The sequence below is a fragment of the Psittacula echo genome, assembly GCF_963264785.1.
Source record: "Psittacula echo genome assembly, chromosome: 5".
Lineage (NCBI taxonomy): Eukaryota > Metazoa > Chordata > Aves > Psittaciformes > Psittacidae > Psittacula > Psittacula echo.
In genome coordinates this window covers 21,658,001-21,674,217 of record NC_137739.1, presented here as the reverse complement: position 1 = coordinate 21,674,217, position 16,217 = coordinate 21,658,001, and positions in this window count along the sequence as shown.

The following is a 16,217-nucleotide window of genomic DNA, read 5'->3' as shown; positions in this document are numbered from 1 at the left end:
TCTAAGTGCAACTATGTCACCTGCAGGCCTGAACTGAAAAGAAAGGAAACTTCTAAGGGATATCTTCCCCCACTGCCACCTCTTAGTTCTGTTTTTGCCAAAATTGAAATCTACCCTAGGTAAAGTATGACAGTGTTTCCAGTACCAAGCATGATCCTCTCCATCAATACAACTCAGAATGCTCAATAAGAATCAGTTAATTATATTTCACCTCCTCTCTGAGTGGACAAATTGGCTACTGAGCATTAACTTACCTGCACAACTAGGCAGAGTAGATGTCAAGAGATTTACCGAAGGTTACATGGGAAAATTCTGATTGTCTGGAAATACCCCTGGCTCTAGGGACAGGCTGAGCACAAACAGTGGGGCTGCATTATGAGAAGAGCTACACAGCTGGCTAACAGCATAGCCCTGGAACCAATGTCCTTTATGCCATTGCACCTGATTGGGGTGAATTTGCTGAGTAAGTGCTTAACAGCTCTAAGCCCTTCTATGCCACTTGAGCAGGGAGTGGTTTTATTCTATGTCCTATCTGCATGAAGCATGTCATCCCTTCACATAGAACTAGTTATTTAGTCAGCTAACCAGGGAGTTATCAGTGGGAAAGTAGAATGCAAATTCGTTGCCACTTTGGCTGGAGGTTCCGTGTTTTGGTAATCCATAATGTACGAGTGCTTAACAAGCATGAGGGTAGCTCTGCATCACATTGAGTACTGGAAAAGGAAGTGTAATGCCCTAATGTACTATGGTTAAGATAAAGCCAGGCAGATGTAACTTCTATATAATATGTGTGTGGTCCATGCACACTGAAGGCAGACTGATGGTGCACTAGGACCTTTCATAAATAAAGGTGGCACTCTGAAGCCCAGTTGTGCTTCAATTTGCAGAAAAGAAATTGTACCTGTGTTGCTCAGATGATGAGTTTGTAAGATTGAAAGCTGTCTGGGTTAGATGTAAATACGTATCTGACAAATGAAAAGAATGGTAGAGATACTGATCTCAATCTAATTTCTACCTTTCTCTTAACTCTCAGAATTAGAGGGTGATTAGTCTGTGTAATCCTAGAACTGAAGCTGTAGCTCTGACACATCTTTAAATGTACATGGTAGAGGTGAAATGGCACTTCATATGGGAATTAAAGAAAAACCATTAACATAAAAGTTCAGGGCTTTGAGGGCAGTCTGTTGTACATGATGAGAACATTGGATATTTTTGGAGTGGTGGAGAGTTATTATGAGTATCAGTTCAGCAAGCTATTGTGAGATTAATATGCTAGAAAGTGACATTCATGGAAGCACTTACACACTAGTAATTGCATTGAAATTCCAATATAATACAGAATTTGTGATATTTGCATCAGGGATTATATTTGCAGATTTGAAAACAAACCAGCATGTTATTGAAATTTGAGAAACTTAAGTTTATAAGAAAGAAAGAAAAAAAAGAACAAAATGCCAGTTTTATACATAATATGTAAAAGTGCCCAGGAAGGCTGTCAGCATCAAAGAACTTACCAGTGGGGGTCAAAAATACTTGTCTGCAGTTTTTATTTGCAAACCCCAATTCACTGAAGCTCTCCAACCTGCCTTCTGAAACTAAGCCCAAATCTAGTCTACATATATACACCAGTCATCCACTGATGAGGTGGGTATAAGGAGATAAAGTCCAAGCTATGGCCACTGGAGCATGTGAAACACAACAGCAGCTGAAAATAATCCCTGAGAAGTAGAAATACATGGAGGGGCCATTCTGAGCTCAGCTTCTACCACACTACTAAACAGTGACCAAGGTAGCTCATTCAGCAGAGATAGACACACAGGGTAAGAAATTGATTAACATAGCCACAAATTGTGATCCGAGCACAATTAATGAGACTAAATCATCATCAGAAAGCAAGCACTGGAGTTTTAACTCAGATTATAACAATATTTGTCCCAATGGAAATAGAATATTTGTAATTTTGTTATTTGCTGAATGTGGAATATGCTAGGAAAGAATGGTCCCTATTTTAAGGGGTTTTATTCTACTAATGCCAATGATACACTTACTGTAAATTATAAATTGCACTAGCTGGATGGGTGTCCCCAGGAGCTGAAGGGAATAGTTGGTTGCAGCCACTGGGCAAGCAAATGGCCAGTGTCAACCCATGGTAGCACTGCTGAAGAGGCACTAATTCAGTGGGCTGGAGACTTCTGCTAATTATAGGGCAACAGTCTCATAATTGTAGGTCTGACCTTATGTCCAAAAGAAAACCACACATCTGTCCTATTGAGATGGGGTTTGGCAGTGGAACGATCTTTCAGATACGATCACATCCTGAAGTCCTCTTCCTCCTTGCTTTTTTTATTCTTGAGATGTAATGTTACTTTTATGTTCTGGATAGCTTGGAGTGAGGCAATTGATAGAGAGCAAAGCTTTAGAAAAAGAGCCCTTTAAGTTACATTCATTTTAGTTGGTGTGGTTTAATTATTCTGCTGTACTCTAATATAATCTAACTACCCTGGAGAGTAGATCTGAAAAAGCTGTGGGGGCTCCATTGTGGTTGGGCAAGCTAGGAAATGTCTTATAAAAGGCACACTGTATCTGACAAGACTAGACTGCATTTGCTTGGTATTTTAAATTCCACTAATTTTTGCATGTCTTTGAATTAATTATTCTTCTTTCAACTTCAAAGGGAAATAGAGGCCATTCTTACTTTTAACAGTTGTTTGCTAGAATCCTATTTCTCCAATAACAAGATTGCTTCTTTGGGGTTTGAGATTATAAAAGGAAATGCAGCTAATTATAGTTTAATAGAAATGACAGCTTTGGCTCTTTATTTTCTCAGTGGCATTTGCTCAAGGTAGGTCAAATCCTGCAAGGTGCGAAGTTTCTAATTGATTCCATCTGAAATTGATGGGGAGCTGAAGACACCTCGCAGAATCTGTGTTTGGAAATGCTTCTTGCTGTTATTTTGTCATGTGGGTATGAATGTGCATCTACAGAAATAGGTTCCAAAGAAGGCCTTGGATTAGAGAATACTCTGATGAGTTTTGATTCTACATCCCAATGTGGTAGCTGCCTTTTCTCTCTCAAACTGTCCGGACAGGGTGTAAGCATTTTCTTCAGTGTGGGAAAGTTCATTTCAGTTCCAGTCCACCTTTTCATAGTTTAGACCCAATTCTACTGAATGAAGATATTTCACCCTTCAGAAACCAGGATGATGCATTTTTGTGAAATCTTTTGATGAGCACTTAGGTTTAAGATGATTCTTTTGAATCTCATACAGCAATCCATGCCTCAGTCTCTCTGCAGTCAGCATAGCAGCATTAACCTTTTCCTCCAAATCCGTGCATAAAATGTCCTTCTTCAGTTAGCATTTCAGCATCAGTTTCTCCTAGTCTTATGAAAGGGTTCCAAAATTTAACCTTTAAAAACTTGATGGAAAACACCAACAACCATGATTTAATTTTTTTCTCATCTGCATAGTAACAGAATGAGTGAGAAGTCTCATAATATCATCTTCTTTAAGTTTGCTGTGGCACTTGTGATAGTCATTCTCCAGTCCTCTATTCCAACTTGAAGGAAAATGGATTAAGGAAAATAAAAATCTAGTTAGTAATCTAAGGATGTATCTGCAAATCTTTGGAAATCAGGAGTGCTGAACACGTATATATGATGTAGATAAGTTACTTCTTACCTAATCTCATTTTTAATCAATTATTTGAAATAATACAACAACTGCAATATTCAGGTATATACATTTTATCCCTTAAAGCCTTTTTATACAAGAAAGCTCACCCCCATCATTCCTCCATGCAGTATTTACAGGCTAAGGATGGTCACTTGAGTTTCTCCTGCCTATTCCTCAGCCTTCTGCCATCTCTGAGGGTGCCATACCTGATGTCCTTGACAGATGGGTTTTACCTTGCCACACCAACTGCTTCCTGGGTTTCTGCATTGGAAAGCCCACTGGGCTATCTGGAGACTCCCTTGTTTTGATGTAAAAGGTTTGGGAGGCAGGGTAGGAGGCAGCAGGTACCGGCTACCCTTTTCCTGACCTTGATCAGTCTGTATGAGCAGGAGTCTGGGGCTTCCTGTCCCTGACAGCTGCACCCTGGACTGTAGCAAGAATGATAGAGCTAGTGAAGTCCAGGGAAGGAAGTTTATGTAGCATGGAAGAGTCATATCCTGAGGAAATTGAGTGGAATACGGGTGCATAACTATATAGATAAATATAAACTTTTCTTTTTAAGGAGCTAGGAGTGTTAAGTAGAGACAAGAATAGCTCTATATTAAGCTCTATATAGCTCTATAGAAAGAGGGGGAAGATGCAAGCAGCAATGGCAGTAAGCCTAGAGTCTCGCCTTCTGAAGACAAGGAGATGGATATTAAAGGAATTGTGAAAAAGCATATTTTCTATGAAGTTTTTCTTTTTTTTCTTTTAATCTAATTTACAGCCCTGAAGTTAAGCATACTACTGGTCTGCATCAACACTGGGTTTAATCAGGGTTCTTTCTTTTCTTCCACTCCCCACTTTTGGTGTGTCTGTAATCTCTCATTAACCCTCAGACCTGCAGCTCAGTTCCATGTAGAGCTCTCTGAACTTCATGGAGCATAGCTTGTCCTCACCTCGATCAGTGTTAGCTGCCTGAACTCTCTTACATTCTCCTTCCAAAGTACAGCATGAAGTGATCTTCTGTGCCTCTTCCTACATGCACAGTACACACCTGCAGCTTGTGTTCTGCAGCCCAGAAATGTAGTTAATGGTGTAAGCATTTGCTGGCACAGGGTGTTATAGCATATGGGGTGAGATGATGTAGGAGCTCAATAGGCCAAACCTGGATCTAGGGCAATCACAGGAAACATCAAACAGAAAATTACTGCATGTTTGTGGCATGTAAAATTAAGGCATATGCATACATGAAAAAGAGTGGGATAGAGACTGGTGAAGCATGGGTTTGAACTGTGAAGGAAGGCATTGTCAGAAAATCTGTTTTGGCCTTAATCATTGCAACTGTAATTTGCTGTTTCTTTCGTTACTTGCAAATTTTTGAGTGTGTTGCATAAGTCCAAAACTTCTTGAAGGCTTCTGTGTGAAGAGTCCCCAAGAAATTCGAGCTTGTATTAGTCAGGAGTCAGCATTAGGTGGGTTTGTACATTCCAGCTTTTACCTTTAGCAGTTGTGACAGATAAAGAACAAAGCTAAAATCACAGTCGCATCTAGCTAGCAGTAGGAGTTTTATTCCTAATTTGAAGGAAAGTTTTTATTGTTACTCTGACAAGGTTAGAGAGGTTTTCATAATGCTTGACCTGGGCTGGTATCCTGTATGTTGTTGTTTCAGTATTGCCTTACTGTCACCAATAAGAATTTTAGTATTCTTTCTGAATAACTAGGAGTAACAGGTTGTCTTAAGAATCAATGAAAATTCCTCAGTGACAATACTGGGGGAATTATCTTTTCATGAGAAGCTTTTAAGCCTGTCTCATCTGAACCAGTGTAAATTGCAAGTAAATGTGTTGAAGCCACTAGTTTATTTGATGTAAAGCCGTAAGGTATGGTCATTGTCTCTGAGTGGCTGTGTACATGCCAAAAGACAATGTGATCTCAGCCTCTCCTGCATTTGTTCAAGAACATTTGAAACTGTAAAAGTTCTCAGAGAGAACTGCTGAATGAAAATAATTTGAGGAAGGAAATCTGCAGTTATAAATTACAGAGCAATTTTACTCCTCATGGTCCCTCTTCAATTAGAAACACTTTTGACTATCTGGGGTATTCATTTCCAAGGAGGCATTTTTCTCTGTCTGATGGAGGGTTCTGAAATCTTAAAAGTAGAATATTACAAGTGGGTAGGTGTGGGAAGGCAGTGAAATGTTTTTTTAAGTGTGGAGGAACTGAAAAGGTTTTCAATAATTTTCTAGCATTCAGCAATGTTCTCTCTCAGGATGTCTAGGAATTAAATAAAGGAAATATTTACATTTTAATGATATTTCTGTTTATTTAATGAAGTTATTTTGCAGATCTGGCATACAGAAGCAGCTCCCTTTAATCCTAATTATTTCTCCTAATGTTGCAATTACAGCATTATTGCTGCCATCTCCATCGGAATGCAGCAGGAAGGCTGGGGGGAATTTGTTCCATGGGAAAGAGAGGCAGTGAAATGGATTGCTCAGCTGCCCTCTCTGAACCAGCACAGCAAAACAGTTTCACAACATGAGGTGCAAGTCTGCAAAGGGGGGGTTGAGGAAGACAGCTTCTACCCGAAAACTCTCTCCCTAGTTATTAAGCAGTTTACATAGGTCTGCATATGAGAAGCCTTTTTCCAATCCTTCCACAAAGCCTTCTAGAATAGCAATTTTGATGTCAGGGATATTTATATTAAGAAGCCCACAAAGCCACAGTCTGCTTTCCATATACGTAACTTGCATGGACCCATATAGAAAGTTTCCATTGAAAAGAGCACTGAGGGTTATATTTGCTGTTTGGGCTTTCATTTCTATTTATTGATTTTTCATTTATTTTTCTGCTAGCTTTTTTCTTGAGATCCTTTTCCCATTCAGGAAATCATAGTAAAGAAGAGTGTGAGGATGAAGAGTAAAGGGAATATACAATTATGGGTGCCACAGTATCTGCACACGTTTGTGCAGCATTTCACTTTTTTAAAAGTCAATTTGATTTGCTTAAATGGAAAGCTATTTTATATATATACATATGGAATTTTGTTTTTTTCATTGCTTTTGTGAATTCTGTAGAATCAGAAGAATGGGCTGCCCATTCTTCTTAGTGGCTTAAGATCTCTGAAACCTAATGATACACACCTACCTATCTGTCTTATTACATAAAATCAATGTTCTTCATGATGATACCAAAGCTTCAAATTCAGTTATTAAGGCAACTGGTTTAATATTTTTCCCAACTTACTCTAAGGCACTGAAGAATTTCTGTTTACCTCTGTGAAAGTTTTCAACTGATGGTATTTACCAAGTAGAAAAGATGCTTTTGAAAAGATCCTTTTTTTAGGAGGAAAGTGAAAAGATTAAAAATCTCAAGAAAGTCTGGATGCAAAGGGTAAGACTTATGAACCCTTTTAAAAACTCTTTTGGTGGTTGACATGGCGATGAGGTTGGCACCAAGATATATCCACAAAAGTAGGTGAAGGATTCAGAAATAGGAAAACTGCAAAACTGAATAGATTGGCATATAAACATTTTCCAAGAGGCAGTGTTTTACTTCAGATAAGAAATTACAAGTTTGTAAAGGTTCACTGAAGATGTCTTGGAAAATATTTGTCAGTAGTTCTTATGCCTTTTGAATCAAATGTAATTCAGTAACCTCACAAATTAATATCTCTAGTGTGAGGTGGGTGTTCCACAGAAAATGGAGTTGTGTTCAGGGGTTCTATGGAGAGTTCATTTCAAGAGCTGGAGAGCCTTGTTCACTGTCATATTTATCCTATTCGCCAAAAGGGAGCAGTGGGAAAAGCAGCATGGCACTGAGTGTCCAGGTCGTCTGTGCTGCACTTCACTGTGGTGCCTTGAACCAGTGAGTCCTGCTTCTGTCCCCCAGTGGGGAGCAGGGGGCCATGGCGTGCCATGGGCTTTAAAACAGGAAGCCACCAGGAAGCCCCTGGTGGAATTTGAATATCATCAGAGGCATGTTTTTTTTTTTCATACTGATTTTGCTATTCACATACTGGGGTGAAGGATAAGTGAAGTAAATTTAAACAGGGGAGGTTTAGGTTAGGTATAAGGAAGAAGTTCTTCCCTGTGAGGGTGGTGAGGCACTGGCACAGGCTGCCCAGAGAAGCTGTGGCTGCCCCATCCCTGGCAGTGTTCAAGGCCAGGTAGGATGGGGCGTGGAGCAACCTGGTCTAGTGGAAGGTGTCCCTGCCTGTGGCAGGGGGTTGGAACTGGAAGAACTTTAGGGCCCCTTCCAAATCTGTCTGTGATTCTATGAAGCAGGGACCCACAAAGGATTGTTAAACTGTTTTCCTGATGCTCAGCCAAGTGGCCAAAGCCATAGTCAGTGGAAAGGCTTGGTGGCGCGCAGCAAAGCCACACCAGGGAGGACAGAGGATTAGACCCACCTTTGCCAAAACAGAATGCCTGTTTCACTTCTCTGATACCCACTTCCCAGCTATAGTACACAGTGCTGTGGGTATCAGGAGCAAATGCATATTCAGTTATATTTGGACATTATATACAGCCTCAAGGTGCGGATGATACCTCCATAGCCCGGGCTCAGGAGATCCCCCAGGAAGGCAGAGAGCTTCTGGCTCAGCTTTCCTTCACTGTCTCATGGCTTGGGGAAACTGGGTTGGGGCAGGCTATTTTCTGTCAACCCCACACAGTGGGAGATGATCCACATTCCCCCTTTGACTCATCTGGATCATCTGAGGGTGGTGGAGCCAGCCACTGTGCCCATCCCCACCCTTCCCAGTTGAGTGCCTAGCATCTGTTTATTAAAACATCTTGGGATCTCTAATCATATGCAGATTAAAAGTCATGTAAGATTTAAAACCAGCAGTGAAAATCATCATAAACCCATTGTTAAGTGCCAAACACTGTTCAGACTTGAAGAGGTCTTTTGCTTCTCTTTCACTGACATTGAAACCACAGCCCTTCTCACGTCAAAAGAGGGGCCAGCATAGCCTTTGGGGCTCCATCTCCTATGGTCTGTAAGGAATGCAGGGAATTGGAAACTCAGAGACAAGTGCAGTTGTGTTCTCCTGAGAGTGAGCTTTGCTCACTTTTCCTGGTGTGGGACTTTTCAACTGCTTCAGGGTGAACATAAGGGACTGGATCTGAGGGTTTCCCATCTATGCAGCTTTGCCGCCACCCAAGCTGACAGCTGCCCGCTTGGCTAGAAGTGTGGCATCTAGTAGTAGGAGAAACTTCTTGTTCCAGCTGGCACTTTCTTATCTAACAGTCAGCGCTTTGTAAGTGTGGACAGCTGCAGTTTCAGAAATTGGCTCTATCTGTATCAATTGGATTTGTGAAGTCAGTGAAAGGGCATGAGGCAAATTCATGGGATTTCCTGTTAGTATTAGTAAATGGAATCTGCTGCAGAAAAGGAGATTCAGGCGATGGCACTTAAATGAGGCTTGTAGTTAGAGAAGGCTACCAAGAAGAAAAATCACTGGTCAGTGAATGTGCAGGGTCTGATGGGCACCATTTCCAGAAACCTTAAATCATCTTGAAACAAAGGCAAGAAATAGCTACAGTGTCTGTCTGCACACCCTGACCTGCTCCCTAAGGGTCACACCCTGGCTGGCCTAGCGATCCGTAGGGAGCAGGTGGTGTATGGAGTGGGATGGTCAGCCTATGATGCAGCAACATTTCAGGTTTGAGAACATATGTGCAAGGAATGGCAGGAATGTGGAGCCTCACCAGAGTTCAGCGCCGGCTCTGTCGGGACCTGCAGGTTCTCCTCCCACCTCCGCCACTGCTTTGCTGTGTAGCCCTGAGCAAGGCACATACCTTTTCCTTGTCTCAGTTTCCCAGCCTAGAAATGGATTTGATCATGCTGAAAGCAGGAGGAACTCTACAAAGGCGCGGTGTAACAGCACAGAAAGAAAAGTGTACGCCGAACTTCCCCTCCCTGTTCTGCCCTGGTGAGATGGGGGCAGGGAGAAAGCACTCTGCTCTGGTTTGCTCCTCAAGTATTTCTGTGGGTACTAGGCAGGATTTCCCCAGGCTGTACCAGGCTATAAGGGAAATCACTGATAATGCATTTAACCTAGCGGGGGTTTCCTAAGTTTCAAACTTAGCATAATGTTTGCAGTTTCTGTTCTTATTTACTTAGGTGGGCTTAAACTCCTGTAAACCCAGTACTTCAATACCAGGTGCTGTTCATAGCAGCACAGATACTTTCCTGGTAATGAATGGATTTGTTATTTGTTTGTCTGGCTGTGAGTAAGAAAGTTGTTTCGCCTCCCATGAAATAGGTGAAAATTTGCAGACAAGAGAGAGATTGCCTGTACCAAGAAAGTCCTGTGTGAATTCCACTGGGATATTTAAAGTGTCAGTTTTTTGTACCTTCCATTATGGCTAAACCAGGGTTCATCCTCCCTGTCCAGGACAGCAGACCGGATGTGCATCTGCATCTGCTCCCCCTTAGCAACAGTTTGAGCTCTGAATGGCAGTGGCTGAAGTGCTGGTGGAGGTTCAGTTCTGGCTCTGCCAAGGGGTGGGAACATGGCACACATGGAGACCCAACACCAGAGGGGAGCAGGGTCTCCAAACTCTGGGGCTGACATCTGTCAGAGCCCTTGCTTTAGAAATCAGTGCTGATGACCAACACTTGGGAGGGAAGATCTGGTCCTTTTAAGTTTTATTCCCTGGTTCTGATGTAAGGATAAGATCCATTTTTGAACTATAAGATTTGAAGCCCCTGAATGTTAGTAAGGGCAAATGCCTCTTGTATCTGCAAGCCTGCTGCCAACAGTAATCATAGAGGGTTTTGAAAATTGAATGATGGAATTCTCCTTCTTTCTATCACTTGATGAACTTTCCAATACCACAACTTCTTCTGAAACCACATTATATAGCATGTGATTTTGCCTGACTTCTTAATTCCTAACAGAACAACACAATTGCTTCTATAGGAAATCACAACGCATGGTGGCTGCCCGCAAGGCAGGCAGTGTGGCTCCTGTGTACCGTGTCACCTCAACAATGTTGCTGATGCTTTTCTAAATGCAGTGGTGTGACTTCTTATGCACCAATATTATAAAGGCCATTGTTTGTAAGGCAAGTCTGCCTTTTTGTCTTCACACAGCAACAGAAATGAGATTCTTTTTATCACAGAGCTGAGAATTCTGAAGAATATTAATCAGCAAAGAAGTTTGCATATATTTTTGTCTTTCAGGAACTGGATAGTTTCATAGGACCATATTCTCTTTGTGCACCAGGCTGCTGAGTGCAAAGTTAGGATCTGCAAAAAGCAAGCTTAGAAAATTGCTGCACAAATTCCTGGAGCTAGTGAGAGATTATATGCAAGGAGTAGCTGTAAAACCTGTGGGGTGTAGAACCCTGAGCTTTCTGCTGTCTGCATGATTAAGATGTTTTTTATGCAGGATATGAGCCTTTCCTTTCAAAAACTACAAGGAAGGTGTCAGCACATACCTTTAAGCTGAACTGAAACCTTTTAATCACCAACTGAAGCACAACATCTTACCAATATCAGCTGGACTTTCTCCATATGGGCAGCCTCCAACACATTTATATTTAGCCCTGGTGGCATACATGTGATTACCATTTGCATTGCATTTCTTGTGATAATCTAATCATATATAGTATTTTTCTGACCGGCACCATCTGTACCATTGTCTGTACACTACCATTTTTCTCTCCAAGCTTTCTTTGGCATGATACCAAGTAGGAGGTTTCCCACTGTTTCGGCTTTCTAGGTTGTGTTTGGAAGAAGTGAATATACTTTTCTTACAGCACAGTAGTATCGAGGCTGCAGTACAGTGGGAAGGCTCACTAAAAAGAGCAGCCACTTGCTGTCAGATAGAGAGGTCTTTATTTGAGAATCATTAAGGCCAGAAGGCAGAAAGAGCAAACGTTTGTGGCAGCAGGGAGAGGCAATGCCCAGTCTTTGTGTCTCTACCTCTGTGCCTTGAAAAAACTGACAGCTGCTTGTGTGAATATTAGAAATTTAAACATGCAGCACAGGGAGAAGAGAATGTTTTTATAGCTTCATCCCTGATGGGCAGGTGGATGGGAAAGGTTGCTTTATATGCCACATGTGCTACATATGGCCCAGCACTGCAAAACCTATATTCTGAACACGCTTCAGTTTTGGGCAGGTTCTTTATGCTCTTTCTTTGAAGATGTGCTAATCTGTATTTAAAAGCATCTTAACCGTATAGCTTCCAATCAGCAGGGGCTTCAGCACTTGTGGTTCCAGTCAGACTCAGGAGCTAATGACATGATTCAATTTTAGATCACTTCAGTTGCCCATAAACTTAAAGTTGAGAGAATGTGTTATCACTCTGTTGGCTCCAGAGCAGGATGCTCAGCACCCCTTATAATCAAGTCCCTCAAAAATTAGGATATTGTTACTTTCTGTGGGAAGCAAGATGATGTTACCAGCCAACCCCAGACTGTTTCTTCTATCCCAGGAGATAGGGATAGCTCCAAGGATGGTGTGGGATCCATCCTAGCATATAGTTGTCTACTTAGCCTACCTACTGTGATCTCAGTTTGCAAAATTCTTGAGCTCAAAGATTCCACTTCAATGTATATGTTTTCTTTCCTATCTTGGTTGAAATTAAAACAAACAAACAAACAAAAAAAAAAAAAAAAAAAGGAAAGCAAATGGGACTGAATGAATTTGGAGGTAAAGAGAAAACAGACTTCAGTGATCCAGTTTCCAACTCTGTCTTCTGAACTAAAAATTGTGGCTGAAATTTTGTTTGTAACCCGATTTCGTATCTGGGGAGATGTGGAGTGAACATCTTGTGTAGATCTAACATCAAATCTAGAAGCTGCTTAAACAGAGGTTGTGCTCTCTATTACTACACAGTGTCTAATGGTGACAGCAACGCTGTGAGCCTCAGCAGACCTGGCAGCCAGCCCAGTGACAAGCATCTGATGTTCTTTTATCCAGTAAATCTCTTTTTTGTATGATTTTTTCTTAACTATGATTAGGGAAGCTCCTTTTTGCTCTTTATTTCCTCTGCCTTAGTGCAGCCCTTGGCTGTCTCCTGAGCTAAAAGCTGCAGCTAAACAGACTATTTTTTCATGCTGAATAGCATGTCTCAACGTTTTCCTCTCAGCCATCATGTAGGTCTAGTTGCATTGTTGATTCCCATTCCATGTCTGCTGGGATGTAAATTATTTCAGTTCCCCCACACCCCGCCCTTCTGTTCTTGTACTTTCAAGGGGTTTAATCTGTGAAGGGGACTACTTCAAAGCTCTCACAAGAAACTCATTTCTTGATGGATAGAAGGGCCAATAAAGTGAAATTAGAGTTTTATCTCATTGTCTCTATAGGAATGAAGTTTAATAATTATTTCAGGCAAATACATGTTGGAGACAATAATTAAGATCCCTATCATGTCTTTAAGGACAAGCAGATTCTAAAATAAGCATTAGTAATGGGATTAAACATTATTGCAGTGCTGTGAATCTCAGCACTGCCAAAGTGCCTTGCATGTCTGAGTATATGAAACTTGCTCACTGGAGGAAAAAGGAACCAAAAAAACAGTTCTGTAGTTCAGAGAACCTTTTTTGCTTGTGGCCCATTAAATAGCTGAGGCCTCAATCTGCAACAAAGTCTTGGATGCCTAAAGGAAGTGAAAATGAAGTGGAATTTAGTATCTGTGTCATCAGTGCAGTCCAGAAAGTCTGCTGCCTAATGGGTTAGTGTCAGCGTTTTTAGCAGCAAAGTTCCCAGAGAATACTGCTCCAGAGGATCAGCTGCTTAGCAGGGCAGAGTGGTTTGCTGTTTGAGGTCCTTTGGGATCCACAAATTGGGGGTCCTTGTCTCCACGTCTCTGAAGGATTGCCATAGCAGGAGACTCACTTAAATGTAAGAATCATGGAAAGTATGCCACCTGTAAAATATTTAATCTCAGAGTCCAAGTTTGGACCCTCAGTGCAGCAGCTTCCCAAGTAAACTTTGAAGGTGGATGGTTTCTCTTCTCCAAAAATTTGTTCTTTTCTTCTTTCTTTCTTTAAACCCGCCTGTGGCAGTTGTCTGTGCGGGCTCTTGTAAGTATCATTCCTCCCGCCTTTTTTCAGTGCCATCCCTGCTTTAAGTCACAGAGGAATTCCAGTCTCTTTCTGCCTACGTTCGTTTTTACATGGAAAAATGTTCAGCTTGGGCCTCATTAATTTTAGACTAATTAGCTGCTCAAACCCGAGAACCCTCCTGTGGAAAGACAAGAGGCTGTTGTGCTCTGGTAGTGCCTACTGCTTAGTACGCAAATTTGAACCATCTGGCTAGTGGGATTAGCTTTGATTTATGGTAATATATCTTCAGCATAGCCAACACCTAGGGCTTTGACGTGAACTGAGTGAGGAAGGATTCTGCACTCTTGTTTTTCAGCTTACTGTAATTCTCTTTCTTTCTAATGAAGGTCAGTATCTCTGTCATCTTAAAAGCTGGCTTTTTGCTTCAGTTTAGTGTTGTTTTATTGTTGTTTTCAGTAAGAAATTTCCATGTTATCAATGAACAAACTGTCATCAACCTTCCTGGCATACTGTAAAATATAAAACTCCTAGGCTGGACTTGTTCCTAAATAGTCTGGGACAAAATAAGTAGAAGCAGCAAAGGCAAGTTGGTTGCCCATACCAGACAAGTCATCCCTGCTGTGGGTTTCTTATTCAGCCAGACCTTCCTGCAGGACAGAAATAAATAAATGCTGGTAACCAGCCTGACCTGCTATCCAAATGTATTTAGTGATGTGTTTTTTCAAATAGCGCAAAACGAATCTAAGTGGTAGCAGTAAGCAAAGCTCTGATTTCATCACTCACATCAGTCAACAGAGCCTGCTACCATGTCTGATATCTGGCTTGTTTAGAAGACAGGCAGGGCCTAGGGGGAGAGCACAGACTGGACTGACTTGTTACGAAACATAACATTCATTCAGTGCTGTTCCATGTAGCTCTTTGGAGTGAAACATCAAAAAGGAGGGAAATGAATTTGGCAGGTAGGAGAAGTCAGTGCACGGTAGCAGCTGGAACAGTCCCACAATGCCACAAAGCTGGACCTCCCTGGCTTCACTTAGCTGAATCTCCCACTCCATTCTTAGGCTCTGTTCTCTCTCCAAGGTGGTATTTGTTTTGGTTTCTCCTTTTAATGCTCCTTTCATAGCAGCCTGAGGACAACCAGGGGTGAGAGTCTCAATAGCAGATTTAATTGCCAAACAAGGCTCCTTGGGAATTTGGCTCAAGAGCAGTAATAACAGAAATACTTAGCACTTCCAGTATGGAGCACTCTGCTTCTTCAAAGCATGGTGCAAAAGGTGAGTATGCCAAATGTTGTGGTGTTTCATCAGGATAACTATATGCTTTCTGCAGGGGCTTCTTCCATTTTTGTACATAGGGGATAGAGACAAAGTGGAATGGAAAGGATAAATTGTCTATGCTGGGGGAAGTGGCAAAGGACAGGGTATTGCTTTGATTCATTAGTAGGTGAGAGAATGATATTTTAGCTTTAAACTCCACTCACACTGAGTGCCATTGTTGCTGATGCTGTGGTGGTACTGCAAGACCAATCCTTATCTTGCTGGATGTGTTCCCCTGTCCTGCTGGTATCCCTCCACCATGTACAGAAATGAGGGCTAACACCTCCAAGTCTAAGCTGAGTGACTGACTAGGGGTACATGACTTAAACCATTAGCAGCAGATCTCAGTGGGATTGTGTCATCAAGCAGTAGCTGACTTGGTTTGACAAGCTGACATGTCACATGTAGAACAGAGATTGTCAGGGCCACAAAGCGGGTTTCTTATGCTGTGTGTTGCACTTGCTAACAGCTGAGTATTGTTTTCTTCCAGTCTCTTTCCTTAGCTTGGATACAAAACTCGAGTGAAACTATGTGAGAGTTACAGGTCAAATTTTTTCTGAGACTATTTGTGATGATATCAAATTGAGTAGTAGACAATACAAGAACCATATAAAGAATCTGTCTTTTGCATACATTAAAAAGGCCAGGCAGCTTAAGATTCTTTTTGGATAATCTGAAAAGCTATTCTTCAAGAGAAACACAGAAATACCTTTTTGTTGGTTGGATGGTGATTATTCATGAAATTAAGATAACTTCTCCTTTGGCATCTGGTTCTAAGCTAGACTGAAGGAGATATATCAGCAAAAGGATTGGTATATTCAATTCCTTGAGTGGATAAACCAGTAGCGGAGACCCAGCTGTGACATTTGAGAATCACAGTTCAAAAGCTGGCCTGCCTCTGATGCAGCACTGGGCAGGATTTTATCTGCTGTAATTTACAGATTGCTAATCCTGACTCCTGCTCAGTTTGAATGAATGAATGGGGGAGGACTGGCAGAGCTCAGGGGGCTTTATGTGCTTATGAATTGTGGCAGGAAAAGATCCCTTCCCATAGGAACAGAAGAAACATTCTGTTTCTCTTTGCTATCGGTGCAAGATAAGAGTTTGGGCTTATACCTACCTGTAGCTGAGTTGTTAGCACTGAAAAACTATGTCCACCTGCTGTGTGCCAGCCCGTGTGAAATGGATCCTGACAAACACGTTTTCATCAACTGAAAC